The following is a 15,660-nucleotide window of genomic DNA, read 5'->3' as shown; positions in this document are numbered from 1 at the left end:
TTACCGCTGGAAAATCAAAGCTCCAACTCTGGTTGCTGAAAACCACTATTAGAAAATGCAGACTGTGGATATCTTAATGGAACTGGCCTACTTTCTAGAGTAATTTGTTTTGATGAGAGCCTGAGTGTAAATTTTGTGCAGAACACAGACAGCTATTATGCAGTTAATTATGCACAAAGTAAACATGTACAATTGCAAACATCAGAATGCCACCTAATAATGGATAACCTGAGATTTATGGTATGCATGCCCAATCTGTAAAGGCTTCTACTCATGAATCTAAAATGAACAGAACATTACCTAAATGATCCAGAATGAAGGATTTAACATATTGCTCTACCCTTATTGCTACTTATTTCCTGTCAGCAGATTTTTCATTTGATTTTTATTTATTGCACATAAACACTACCAAATGATTTGATCATATTTAAAAACATATGGTCTGTGCTTCTGATTACTGGTTATGCATTTTGCTACCATTTACTTCTTAAAGTAATCACTTCTTTAATTATACTGGTCAGCAGATAATGATTTTGCCTTCATTTACTTGAAGACTAACTGCAGCAAAGTAAGTTGTAATGTGAATGTGCCTAGAAGAACAAGGCAAATCCTTTATTGCACATATTTATTGGCTTTCTTTGAAGGCAGGTGTTTTCATAAATGTGATTGTAGTCTACATTTATTCTTTCTTCAGGTTTTCTGTGTCAGAAACTGATCAGCACTCAGATGAATTTAGGAGAGCTGCGACTGTATCAGAGCCTGCTAATGGGAGTGTTGGCTCACACATAGCGATCAGCCCTCGTCATCTCCATTGTGTCTTCTCTGCAAGCAGAAAAGGGCTTCAAAAATTCATAACTAATTGCAAAACAGCAAGGAACTCAACTGAACTGCTAGAGCAACTTCTCTGCAAAAGGGAGTTGTTATTGTCTCTTTCTGCAGTTGGATTTCTAGTTTGCTATTTTTTTTTAAATTCCTTTAGATTATTATTAGTTGTGTTTCATGTCTTAATGTAATCAGGTTTTTGTTTCTTTACACTTGCTTTCTCACTTTATTCTTTTCTTTGCTGACTTCTAGGTCCTGTTAAAAATTTCTACTGACTCAATTGCACTGTACAATCCTACAGTGTGCTAGTTTTGGCTTTAGTTTTAGCTAGGCCTCAGATTAGCAAGCCCAGAGAGTGTGACGTGGATTGAAGGGGACAAAGTCTCACCTGTCTTAAGCAACTGAAGAGATATCTCATATCATTTTTACATCAAATCAAGTATAAAAGAAGGTGTAGGAGGTGCCAAGCTCTCTTTCCACTTCATGTCCGGGTGCTGAGCAGGCCTGCTATCACCACTGCTGAAATTATTAGGCCTTGTCACCACTTCACAGCTGTTTAGTTTGGGAAGTACTTTTTTTCTTTTGTCGTTGGTTTTCTCCTCTCTTGCTGGCTATCCTTTGGGGGGAGTTTGTTGAGGTATTTTTGTGAGCTGAGAAGGTGGAAGTCTGTGTTGAGTGGGCGACTCGGTGGTTGTTGTTTTTTCCACATTTGTACATATATATGTGTTATATCATATTCTGTTTCTAATTGTCTCTCTTTTGTATAAATATAAGAAGCTTGCCTTTTGGGGTTTGTTTTTTTTTCCTTCTTCTTCATTTTTTTTCCTTGGCCCTCCCTTTCCCTAGCATGGGGGCTCTGACAGACTATTGAGCAGTTGGCATTTTGCCAGGCTAAACAAAAACACAGGGGTATTCTAATAAAAGAACAGCACAAAAGAGGTGGAAAATTGAGTCAGGAATGTGTGTATTATAAGCTTTATCTACATTGCTAAATAAACCAGACTCAGGGAGTGGGCTTGAGGATGTCACTGTTATCATGCATGTTATTGAAATATTATGCTCCCAGTCATGCTTTTGGCACCTGAATTTTATGAAGCAATGTCTGGGTAAGATTTGGGGCATAGCATGTGTCAGGGAGCTCTCATCCACACCCATGAGGGTTATGTAGTGCAGCAATTCTGCCCTGTACAGTCCTCCAAGAGTATCCCAGCAAGACTGGCATCCTCATGAACTCCAGTGTGTCCACACTCAGGCTATCCTCCAAAGCCTCCAAAACACCCTCAATTTCTGGCAGTGGAACACTGATAGACTGCAACACAGATTTCTCAGTGGTCTAGACACGTTCAACTGAAATGAAAACATATAGAGATGATAAGCATGACTTAAGGTGACTGAGGCTCAGAGAAAGATTAATACTAAGTGTGGATATAGCTAAGCCAAACCATTTGCCCAGAGACTGGACCCTGTCTCTGTTTTATTTAACAGCAAATATTGGGATTCCTTGGAGAGAGACAGAAATGCATCATACTGTGAGATATTCTTGTCTACAGGGGGATGGATGGATAGAGTACTTATCAAATATAATGAATAGATTTTTCTGGTGTTTAGAGAAGGAAAAATTACGTTCTCCCATGAAAAAACCCATGAGGATTAATTAATTTTTTTTGATGCAGCATATTCTTCTTATACATCACTGTAATTGTACTATGAAAGAGATGCTATTATAACTAAACTTGCCCAGACTGAAGTGACTGGTATGCTGAACTCTATAATCCTCTTCATATAGATCACATCAGGAAATTCATTTGGAATGGTGGAGGAAGAACCATGGTAATGCTACAATACACTGCTTTTAGCACACAAGCTATCTAGTTCAAAGCTTGCTTGTACGGTTCTGTCTTTGCAATTCATACACGCTTGGATGTATAACATTGCTGATGTTTGAACTACTTAGGCACTATTATGACAGTCCCTACCCCTATAGCTGAAGGGGAAGATGCTGTACATCTACAATTTCTTTCAGGCTGTGCATCCACAAGATGTTACATCTGACAAAAAAACCAAAACCAAAACCAAAAACCAAACCCCCCATCCTTCCTCCTTTTCTCCCCCCAGTAAACTAAAACCAACTAAATCCAAAACCATTCAGTTATAAAATTAGTGGTAAACACATATTTTGTGAAACTACAGGGAGAAGAAATGAAACAAACTGGAGAACTAGTAACCACAGAAAAAAAAGAAACAAACTCAAAAGTAAGGAAACAGGTATGCCTCTCTTCTGGATCATTAAAGGTTACAGATCACAAATGTGTACTGCATTGCATTGATCCTTTTTACTACTTTGATGGTCTTGCCTCCTTTTCTTGCAGTTTTGCTGAATCGATCCTGCTTTGTACATTAAGGGCTTATTTCCTTACAGTGTGAAAGAGCTGGGAGAAGTGCCACTTTCATCTTTGGGAGACAGTAGTATTTTTTTTTGTTTCCTTTTTTCCCCATTTGTTCTTCTATAATTAAAAATATCATTTCAGTTTTTCTTTACCAGCATTTGTTTTGCTTGCATAGCTCCTTAATTTTTTTTTTGCCTTTCATTTAAAATTTTATCTTTAATTACTATTATTTTTCTGGATCAGTCTGCTTTCACATCATAGCAGCCTGCTGTGTGAATCAAGTAAGCCTGGTAAGATACCTTTACAGTGGCAGCCTTGATTGTGTTTGCTGAGCTGTGAGAAAAACAAGAAGCCTGAAAAAAACCCCAAACCAAACCAACTCAGAGGCTTGCTTGTGAAAGAATCGACCCCTGCTGAATCTACAGTACAGAAAAGGGCTGAGAATTTTACACTTAAATTGAAAAAGACTTATTGAAGTCTCTTGCTGAGAGGAAACCATCTCATGTTGTTACCTTGATCTTAGTAGTTTTCATCTGTCTGATGTACTGCTCCAGCAGTGTATTGTACCCAGTTTGCATAGAGGTAAATGACAGCACGCTGCCAAGGCTCTGGGAAGTCAGGCCCTTACTCTTTACAAAAGAGCCGTGAAAGCAGTCACCCCAGCAAGGCTGAGACTCCATTGCAGCAGCTAGGCTGATAAGAGGATGCACAGCTGCAGGAAGCCTCTGGGGCTGGAGGGACCTCTGACCTTAATGGCAGCTTTGCAGCTGGACCAATTATTGCCACACATCCAACTGGATGCGAGGGTGTCGACTTCCAGCCTGAAGCATGCAAACAGGCATCATCTGCTAATTTGGAACAGAGGAAGAAGAGATCAGAGAAGTTAATAAGTGTGAAGTCAGTACTGTGGCCAGTTAATAGCAATACTTTCTTATTGTGCCCATGAATATGCTACAAAAGTATTGGCAAATCTTAACTTGCCTGTAGGGAAGTGGGTGGCTGACATGGAATAAGAAAGAATCTTTTCTTTTAGCTGTTAGTTTGAAGCTGCTCAGACTAGAAATGACAAAACTGTACCAGATGATGGTCCTTCTAATGGTAATCAATAGTCTTGAAGTATTTATTTGTTGGCAGGAGTCTATCATAAAAAAATCCCCTTTAGCAATAGAATTACTTGTGTTTTAACAAATCAGGCCTAGGGCATGTGTAATCTTCATGAGTTGGAAGAATGAATGCTTTTGATGGTTTGGTATTCCTCCCACTTCTTCTCATTTAGTCCCCTGAGAGCTTAGTAGCAGTCTGCAATAAGTCTTGGACTAGGTTTGGACTAGACATTCTTCCCTGCTATGAAAAGGAGTTGTCAAGCAGTGGTGGAAGAGAGGAGAAATACATCTTTTGAATGGAAGGATGTAGCAATTGTACTGAGGGCCTAGTACTAGAATAGACTGGTGTTGGGCCAAAATATGGTCAAGTAATAAATGGGGAAGAAGATAGGTAATTGCTTAGGCATTTGGAGCTTTCTTTTACTGTAGCTGATGACAAATTGTACTTTGAGGCAAAGATGTTTTCTTCTATCTTACATCCCCCTTGTGAATTCTGGGAGGTCAGCTTTGGACTTGAATGAACAATATAATTTATTTGTTTGTAACTTCTGCTACTTTCACCATCTGGCATGAATTATAGTGTACTGAACATGTTCTGTCTTATCAAATTCTATTATCACTTGGTGTTTATCCTGTAGTTTATCATTTTGCAACTGCTTGTGTAAAAATAAGTAAAGCAAGGAAATAAAACTATTAGTGGGTTGAAAACCCTTTAAAATCTTGTTGCAGCCATTCCTGCAAACACCTGAGGCCTGAATCCTTGTTTCTACTACATATAACTTTGATGCCTTTTTTTGTTGTCTGTACAGCTTTATTGCTTTGTAGTGTTATTTTACAACAAATTGAATACTTTTGGTTTTACCAAACAGTATATCCCTTTTATTTTGCTTCCACTTATTTGTCTCTGGTTCCAAAGAATTATTTATTTTGTGCATTTTTTTCTGTTCTTGTTTTTAATCTAATTTAATTAGTATCAAGTTCTAAATGTTTTTTGCCTCAGTTCCTTCTTATTTATGGGGTAGTGTATTTAATTTTTTTTTTGCCTGGTTTAGTGCTGCATCTTCAGTGTGCTTTTTATTTGCGTTTTACTTCAAAATCATATCTCTGTTTTTTTCTCTTCTCTTATTTTCATTTATGCTCTTAAATGTGCTCTGTAGTGCAGAACTTAAGTGCTGACTGTTTTTCTGTTAGCTAACCCTGTAGTTGATTTAGGATGATTTATTTACTTTTGCGGGTTATCTTAGGGATCAAATCCTTCACACTTCATCAGATAAGAGTTTGAACATGATGAAAATAATAAACAGAAGAGATTTCACTAATAGCCCAAGAGTGTTAGGGAAAACTACTTTCAAAAGGTATTTTTGCAAACCGTTACATATAATGGGTTGAAATCTTTGAACCATCTTAAATCTAGTAGCTTTAAATTTCAACTCTCACATCTAGTTTCACCTTTTGAAGCTTTTTTGGCTTTCACAAGGATGTTATACATCAATAAATATTTCAGTCTGACTCTTCATATGAAAAAAATAAGGCCCTTTGGCAAAATCTATGAATGAGAAGTACTTGATCTCACTTGATGTGGAAGTTTAAGTTTCTGTTCAAAGTGTTTGACCCACAAGACCACATAATCTTGTTCCACTCCGGTTAATTCAGAAGTGGAGCAGTTTTGGAGATTCTCACATGGTCAGGACACAGCACAGTTACATACTTATTTCTCTAGAGAAAGTTGATGTAAGATACAGACTTTTTTTTTTACATGTTTGCAGTATTATCTTGCTTTTTGCTAAAACACTGAAGAATACAAATCAAATTAAGTTACTCGAATTTTGGTAAATCTTATGCCAGATCCAGGTTTCAGTTGCTCTGTCTGAAACACAAAATTCCTTGGAGTTATACTGATGACATAATGACTATGACTAGAACGTAGCCACCCATGAATGTAAATGGTAAAACTGTCTATTTATGGGTAAATCCTGAAGGAAGTTATAAAAAAATCCATTGAACTCTCTTCTAAACTAAAAATGTATAGTGCAGCAAAGTAAATGAAGCTGGATGACTCTGAGTATTAATTAATCAATGTGAGTTGTTATTAGTTCCTTCTATCTAAATGGACTTTTAAAAAATTCCTGGCTTCTACTATTTAGTTGAAGTGGAACATCTAATACATAGAAAAGACAATCAGAATTATTGGATATCTTGTGATTCCCAAGGTAAAGTTATTTATAAACCATGATGTGACTTGAACAGTTTTGAATCAGAAGAAACAAATTGATTTACAATGTAAGAAGGTGAACCTGTTGCTATTTCACAATAAGATTGTTTGCTTGAAGGTTTTTTAGTTTGTATTTTTTAATAAATTTAAGTATTTGAATTTCCTTGATCAAACTGTCTTTCCAAAACCATTATCAGAAGGGTCTAAGTACTGTGAAGGCATTTTTTATTAGAGATCTTGATATGCACAAGACTAAAGCCAGGTTTTATTTTGGGTTTGAAACCTATGAAACATGGATAGAATGACAAATCACTGGAAGTATGAAAACACTTTTAATCACAACAAAACCAGAAGGAGACTGAAAAAATTGTCTGAAAGAATTGTCTTGTAGACATTAAGGCTTATGCCAGATAAAATATCTTAAAATGAGCATTTCTACACTGTAAGAGCCCATCAGTTTTGTTTTCATAGCAAGACATAAAGGGTTAGTAAATAACAAGATTTATACACAGATCCTGAGTAATGAGTTGGACAATCACATTTTTGATTGGCCACCATTATGGTGCTAAACCTGAATCTCCTTAATGTTATCATCTGTAATCATCTCTTGATTATACTCTCTAGGCATGGTCAGGTACCAGGAGAGAGCTCTGATTGAGCTAATTGGTTTGAAAAAGTTCCCTGGAGAAGAATTTAATTTTTCAGGCTGGAATTATCATCTTTGTGCCTTTGAATCTATACTAATAACATAATGGGGGAGAAAAAGTTTGTCTCTCATGTTGAAATAAAGCATCTGTTGCCTCCCTTTCCTCTGGGTTGGGTTTATCAAATTATGAGCTGAGTTTTACACAGCTCTTTTTCAGTGAGCAAAATGGACTTATAGAAGATACACATTTTAAATTCTTATGTTATCTGCTGTAGGACTGTTAAGATATGTAATTATTTAGCATCATATTTGAAAATACTTTTAAAACTCTTGATAACATGAGATAATTACTGTTGCTTTACAGACAAATAAATCCCATGCCAACTTCACACAACTGAAACTAATAATATAATAGCAACTCTGATCTTAACAGATTCTGTTTTTCTCTAGAGCTGCAAATCAATGATATCCTCATCTATGATGCTACTCTGGAGAAAAAAAAATAAAATGGGCATCAAAACAAAATCCCTCAAGCATTTGCTTCAGCAAATTAAATTCTGTATTAAGCTGTTGATGACAGTCAAGAAAGCTGATAATTTTATTTTGCTTGATCTAAATTTTATCACTGTTTTGCTATAACACTTGACAGAGCACAAACCCAGAGAACTGAGATGAAACCACTGAGAGCCCTTGCAGGCTAAGGCTTGTATCACAGATGCAGTAGCACTGGATTCATCCCATCAGTACACTGCTGCACATAATGTCTCTCTTTGAAAGAATATAAGGCTGGTTGCCTCTGGAGTTTCCCTGTTTAATACGGTAAAGTGGGAGGCTCTGGGCCCTCTCTTCAGATGCCATTGGTAAAAGCTTTTATCAAAACTCCGAAAAAAGTTAGACACTTTTAAAAGGATGGAAGTACAACTATATATATGGTCTTCCCCTAAAAGTTCATGATTCCTGGAATATTTTGCATCGTACCTGGCATTATTTTTCTGTGTCTTTCCAGAATTGTCCCTATATGTGTGTAGTCCATGGCATGTTTTTCAGAGTTCTTTTTCTGAGTGGTTTTTGTTTTTTTGGTTTGGGTTTTTTTTTGTTTGTTTGTTTTTGGTTTTGGTTTGTTGTTTTTGGTTTTTTTTACATTAAATGATCTCTTCCATGTATCTCCTTACAATCCTGACTTACAGATTGTGTTTTGAGCCTATTTACTGGGTATATGTATAATGCTCTATAGAGATTTCTATGGGGCAATGGAATAACTTCTAACATAACTTCTGGCACCGGGCTTGGCCGATCTACAAAGAATGCCATTATGGTTACTAAGCAAATAAAGTCTCAGTAAAAACCTAGTACCAGTGCAACTTGGCAGCACTGACATGAGATGCCTGAGGTCCCAGTCTCTTCATTCCTTGAACTCGGAGTATGTATGCAATAGAATGCTTGGGAATGTCAGGTAAAGGCAGATCCACATCAACGATTATAGGAAATCCATCTAAAAAAGCTAGAAATGGAGATGGCTTGAGGTTGTTAAATTTTCCACGAAAAGAAAATTCAGTCAACTCAGAACAGTTTCCGGTAGGTGCTCACACCCAGTACTCTGTTCCTTAATGCTAGGGAGGAAAAAATAAATGTGGTTTGTTTTGGTTTTTTTTTTTTTTTGTCTTCCCTACTCAAGGAAAATTACTGGTGACTTCTGTTTTGTCTAAGTGGTGTCAACCTGCTGAAGCACCGAACCATCAAAGCTGCTCAGTCCTAGAGCAAACTCCCTTACTGGAAAGAAGGAAGAAAAAACTATGGAGAAGAGGTTATCAGTGAAAACTCTGACTGTAGATACAGCATACAATCTAATATTTTTCTTCTAGTTTCTTGGAACTGTTCCACTCTCCTTTATAGATTTGCTTGAAAGCACTAAAATAAATAAATATTCATACATGTACTTCAAAGCCATTGAGAATGAAAAGATATGCATATTGGAACTAAACATCTGGAAAGAACCATAAGATCCAAGAACTGTGCAGCCAGGATGACTCTATTACATCATAATCTCATAGTCACCATGCTCTGCAGAGGTGATTGATGTACAAGTGGGACTGTAATGTCAGTCACCACCTGTACTGTAGGAAGCACTGAAGCTTCATCCTTTCTTTGCAACACAAATACTTACGGGGTAACTAAAGCAGAAATCAAACAAATCTGCATTGCAGTATGTTAGTAATGAAGTAATTATCATTGTATGGACACTGTACCAGTTGTATATGTCTATAAATAGGCTAAGTGTGAAATTCAGTTCTGCATCTTAAAATATTTCAGGTATATCTATAACTTAAGTGATTTCTTTCCCCCACACCCTTTGTTGAAGAATGGATAATGAAAGTGGATGAAACTATCCTACTTGAAAGTGAAATCCATGGTATGGAGATATTAATATGTGCAGTCAGTATAAATCCATGTCTCTCTCCTATAGTGTGAAAAAAGCAGTCTGCTTCCCAAATCCCTGCACCTTAGCTGGCTAGGAATTTCACAGAGATTATTTAGTTTTGTGTATATGTTTGAGACTGTCACTTAATTATTAAGACTATTTACTGCAGCTTATGGGACATGGTGTGTTTTAAAGCCCTCATAAATTTTACCTTTGTGAGCCCTTGTTCTCAAATGACTCTGAAAGCACAATAGTCTTTATAGTCAATGTATGTATAAAATGTGAAGTTTAGATATATTCTACTTTGACCATAGTGAAATCGATTTACTTTGCTATTTGGCATGGGAAAGAAAGCAGATTTTTAAAAAATTCTTTCTTTGTCTGCCGAATTTTACCCAAGTATACCAGATGGTAGTGCATGAAAGGGGAAACATATTGCAAATGAAAATTAAACAGAATATTTTGGTGTTCAAAGAAAATTTCCAGTAATATCCAAATTTTTCACAAATTAATAGAATCTTCTCGTACTGATTTATATTCATAAATAATCAGGGCAGCAACTGTTTGCTCTTCAGTTTTCACTTCTTTATCTTTGCTGCACTGTTATCTTGATGAGCTAAGGGTATTATGATACTGCTGATCTGGGTGATTTTTCTCACAATAATCTAAGGGTATTGTGTATGTCTAATTAGTACCAAAAAAGCATCCTCAGTCAGACAGGGATTTTTCCCCAATCTACTGCTGCCAGTGGAAGAAAAGCCACTGAGGGAATCGCTCTGGAACTAAAACTCTGGGGAGAACAAGAGAAAGGAAAGCTTCACCTAGATTACTCTCATAGCATGTGGTTTTCCTCAGGGAGCATGTATAAAACAGTGTGGGTGGGTGGGCAGAATCAGTAAAAGCAGCTGAAGAAGATGGGGAAACCCCTGTTCTCATTGGCTTATACTAGCACAGAGTAGCTGCAAGCAGTGTGGGTGAAAGTGAAATTATGAGACATAATTTAGTAATGATTATCAAATTATTTCATGTGATGAGTAAGGAAATTCTTTGTGGTATTTTACTATATGTCATAGATCTAACTAATTACCTGTGTAAAAATAACCTATTAGAAATACACCGTTAAAACAATTCTAAGAGGAAAGCAGAAGCAGTTAAAGATGGAATCACTTGGAAAGTAAAACAAAGCAGAGGAGCTATTGTAGGAGTACTTTCTATTTGACAGCTCTACAGATGATCCTTTAGTGTATAGTCTTTCCATGCTAAATATGTAGAATTACAGATAATATTAAATTAGGCATGCCAGACTAATTAATAGGACTAAATTACGGAAGATAATCCTGAAATTCAGGTGGATTATTTTGCAGTAGGGTAACTACTATAAGTAGATCAATGTGGTACTCTTAGCCTGGCTGTGATGAGAGAATCTCACATTTATTCCTAGCAAAGATTATTGTGTTCTTAGAGGAAATGTACATTTTAACATTTGGTTGCTTGGCACTCTGTGGTGTGTGTTATATGCTCCAGGTGAACAGGTAACATTCTATCTTGGAGAATCCATTTTCTGAGTCTTTAATCAGCCAGTATCAGCTCTGCTGGTTGTCTTGTCTTATACAGAGCTGGAAAACAGATGGAGCTGTAGTCAGGAATTTTGCATAGGTGAGGGCCCACCCTTGAGACAGGTGAAGAATCCTCAACTTGTCACTTGAAAAGAGGAAAAAAAAGGAGTGCAAACATAAATTTCACCTGTTAGCGTGGAAAAGAAAAATACTGGCATGCTGTACAAGTCACATTTTCTATACTCAAGGGAGGAAAATTTTGACAATTTGAGAAACTACACTAATAAATATGCTTGGTAATACACCAGGTACAAAACCTCAAGAACATGAGAGTATTGTCAAAAGTGTGCAGAAACATTCTGGACACTGGAAGAAACTTGCCTCTCCAGAATGTGGAGCACCACTTTATACACGGGCCATTGCAGCTGCCAGACAAAGGACAGCATTAGAGCCCACAGCCAGTGAAAGGAAGCAGAATATTGTGTCTTTCTATTATCTTGTATATTGTATTATATACAGGCTGTTCACTGGCCTTCCTCCACCCTGGATGTACTCTAATGGCAATGAGTGTTTTGGCAAAGAATGCACTGACTGGTGTCTATCACGCACTATCCAATGAGAGCTATTTTTGTTATCTGCTAAAACTACAGCTTGGCAATATGTGCTGCTGAGACATTTTTCTCTTTGAAAATGCTCCAGGAACTAGTTTCATGGCTGTAAATCAAGAATTATAATGTCATCATAATACCAAAAGATTTTCTTTCAGTCCCAAATGTGAAAATTTGATGTTCAGCTGACATGAATAGGATATAAACCAGAGGGGGACATGAACTGTTTCATAGTTTTCCCATGCATGATGCTAATATTTACCACTGAACTTTGGGTTTTGAATGTTTGTTTCATTCACATTGACATGAAAATTCTCACCTGTCCACAGCACTTGAAATGGCTGTTTTCCTAGTGAAGACAGAAAAAGGATATAAATTCCTGATTCTCTTTCAGCTTAAAATATTTTATATGTTGACCCACTTAAAAAAAAAAAGGTTTTTTAGGGTTTTTTATGCCTATGGAATGCTAATTTGCTAAATCTGCATGTGAGAAACTTTGTCTTTCATTTTTAACTACTTTGCTTAACTCTGAAATTTGGCAGAGAAGTAAGGAGAGAAAGTTCATTACTCTGAGCTCTCATATGCTCAGGTTCTTGGGATTTCAGCAGCAAGCTCCTGACCTGAGACTTGAAGGATGTGTATTCTGCCCCATCACATAAGTCCCATCTGGATTTATGACCAGGTTTCCAACAAGACACTCTAATGCAAGTCAGAAATGTAAATTATTAAAATGTAAAGATGGCTATTGCAGTATTGAATGTTACCATTAACTTTGAGATTTACATTCAGCTGAAGTCCACAGTCCAGAAATGAATACTATATCCCAGAGATGAGTATTGACTCCTAAACAGCATACTGAATAAGGAAAGCACAGCAGATTAAGGCACCTGGTGGTCCAAATGTACAAGTCTGCACCATTTTGCATGCTGGGTGTGTGTTTTTAGAGATCTGTACTGAAATATATCCTCATCCAGGATGGAGGTGTCTTATTGAGCCCTACCAATAAGCTGTGCCTCACCATTCAACATTAACAGTGTGGCTAGGATCTAACCTCATCACTTCAGCCCTCTTGCAGCCTGAACTGCCAGACTGCAAAGAGGCCTTTCTGGGATCATGCTTTTAATACTATTTCTTTTTACAAAAGTGCAGAACTTTCTCTGGGCCAGATGGTGACAGAGGGGAAGAGTAAGGAAGTATCAATGGCTCACTTTCAGGTGATCATTTATTGTAAGTTTGCTCCAGGATAGTTTACATATTTAAAACAGCATTTCCAGAGGGATGGGAATCCCAGGCTTCCCTTTCCAATTGAACGCTTCCACCTGTCCTAATCTGCTGAGCAGTTACATTTCCTTTGCTTTGCAGATGATTCGACAGGGACATGTGAACTCCCCCTGGAAATATAGGTGTGCAGTTTCTATGAGTGTTTGAAAGTTGGCATCCTGAATCTAAAGGAAGCTTTCATTGTCTTTATCTCTGCGGTAGTTTTGGCTTTAGTTTCAGCTATGCCTCAATTCAGCAGGCTCGGAGGATGTGACATAGATTAGAAGGGACAAGCATCACCTGACTTAAGCAACCAAAGGGATATTTCATATCATCTGACATGATCAAGAAGTATAAAAATAGGGGGAGGTAGAGCTTCTGCCTCTTTTTGCTCTTCGACTTAGACCCGTGAGGATGCACTGCCTGCATCTACAAAGATTAAGCCTTGCCACCATCCCCACTGTGTTATCCAGGGAATTGAACATTTTCTTGTTAATTTTTCTCCTCTCTTGCTGGCAGTTTTCTCTGGAAGAGTTTTTGGGAAGTTTTGTGGGGTTTGAGTGGTTGGAATCTGTGTTATTTGGTTAGACGGCTCGGTAAAGTTGGTATTATTTCTTTTCACATTTGTATATATATGTGTTATATCATCTTCTGGTTTTAATTTTCTATTCTTCTGTGTAAACATAAAAAACCTTGCCATTTCAAAGTTCCACTTCTAGGTTTTTTTCCTCCCTTTCCCTTGGTGGGAGGGGCGGCAGCTCTGACAGGCAATTGGGCAGTTGGCATTTTGCCAAACTAAACCAAAACGCTCTCCCACTACACACACACACACACACATACACACACGCACATCCATGCTCCCTGTCAAAGGAGTCCTTCTATCCTCAGACTGTCTGATGAATGATTTCAAATGAAGCAACATTCACCCCAAGCCATGAATTGTTCTTTTAGAAACCTCACAGTAATGAACTTATCATAAACAGATGGTAAAGTCATGGTTTATGGAACTCAGTTGTGCTGATGTGTGAAGCAGGTCTCAAATGGCTCAGCTGGCAGGAATGGGTGCTTGAGCCATTCACAAAAGCGGCAACCAAAGTACTTAAACTTTGCAGCCAGGCTTAAATTACTGATGTGAGCAGAGCCGGAGCAGAAGACTGGCAATTGCTTATCCTTCTGGGCATGATATTAGCTCAGTTGATTAGAGCCTGGTGCTAATAATGCCAAGGTTGTGGGGTTGATTCCTGGAGGGATCATTCACTTAAAAGTTGGACTTGAAGATCCTCTTCCCAGAATATTCTGTGATTCTGTAAAGAATCCCTGCTACAACTCTGGCCTGGAAATTTGTCACTGTGCCACTAATTTCCAAGTGCTGCCTGGAATCTCAGCTCAATCAGGGGAGTATTTGCATGGATGTTCTGAATGTGGCCACCCTGCCTCGGAGGCCCAGGGAGCTTCAGATCATGGATACTGCTCTTCTGGGACAGCCAGCCTCAGGGTCCTGAGCACATTTTGTTACAAAGTCTGGATTACTCATCTCTATTGTCCTGAGCTAGGCAACAACAAAGAAATAGGAGAGTTTTAGCCCCCAGTTCTAAGCCTTTTTGCTCTATCCAAGACTCAGTGTCTTCAAATTTTTTATTTTAAACTGAAATTCGTTTGCTAGGCTCACATAAAGTCAGTGAACCTGGATACCTATTTTTTTTTCAATACACAGGAAAAATAATACTATATCTTGTCTTTTTGGGCCTCTTGTTTGACCCTAAATAAGAATTACTTTTTAAACCTATTTTTTTTTGTCTGCACAGAATGAATTGCGAGACTGAGGCCCTATCATCCCCTATGCCCCCACTATGTAACACAGTTCCAAATGAACTCAGCTGTTGAATATTTAGCAGAAGAATTGGTCAAAGAAAAATACAATGAAGGGAGAAATGAGGAGGAAAATTGAATTAAAACATAGGTTAAAATGTATCTAATCATGGCAGTAAGCTTTATTCTGTCGGATTGTAAGGGGACCTTCTCTGAGCAGGGTAAATAATTCTTAATTCTATTTATTTACCCTCACATGTATCAAATTCTCAATGAAATTAATGAACATATTCAATTCAAAAGGAAAACATGAGAGAAGGAAGGAAAGGCTCAAATCTAGTGTTTACGCAAAGATGTATTTTCGTGTCCTTCATGTTTAATCTATCACACATGCACAATGAGTACTAGATTTGCCCTTCAGCTTCAGGGTCACTTCTCATAGATATTAACAAGGAGTTGCCCCATGTCAAATGTAGTTCTTTCCCTGTTTTTCCTCATGTGAAATGTGTTGTATTTTAATTTGGATGTGATCTCTGGCAACACATACTTACCAGAACAGTACAGGTTCTTGTAATTATTTACAAGATATTTAATCTGTTATGTGAAGATATAAGTGCCTGTGCATTTTTCTAGCCTGAGGATTTCAGAGTAAGAATTGAAGCACAATTTCACTAGAACCCATAGTATGACTGCTCAAAGCCTAATGCTCACTGTCAGAGACAATAGTTCCCATGAGGAGGGACAACAATCCCTTAAAAACAACAGCATTGTGCTCACAGTAAAAATGAATTTCAGCTCTCAGAAGAAACACATTTCTGGAACGGCAAAGAATGTGAAT

At 37.5% G+C, this 15,660-nt stretch overlaps 1 long non-coding RNA gene across 2 annotated transcripts in view; it reads left to right on the top strand.

The window, feature by feature from the left end:
• LOC139668321 (uncharacterized) overlaps positions 1 to 15,660 on the top strand; it is a 100,836-nt gene that overhangs the window by 54,961 nt on the left and 30,215 nt on the right. The window contains exon 2 of one of the 2 annotated variants that reach the window (XR_011697029.1): positions 3,013 to 3,087. The exons of the other annotated variant lie outside the window; for it this stretch is intronic. This is a non-coding gene — a long non-coding RNA (uncharacterized lncRNA). The remainder of the gene's footprint in view (positions 1 to 3,012; positions 3,088 to 15,660) is intronic. 2 annotated transcript variants of the gene reach the window in all.

Source organism: Pithys albifrons, chromosome 2, assembly GCF_047495875.1.
Source record: "Pithys albifrons albifrons isolate INPA30051 chromosome 2, PitAlb_v1, whole genome shotgun sequence".
Classification (NCBI taxonomy): Eukaryota; Metazoa; Chordata; class Aves; order Passeriformes; family Thamnophilidae; genus Pithys; species Pithys albifrons.
The sequence above is the reverse complement of the archived record's forward strand: the minus strand, read 5'-3'. Positions and strand labels throughout refer to the sequence as shown.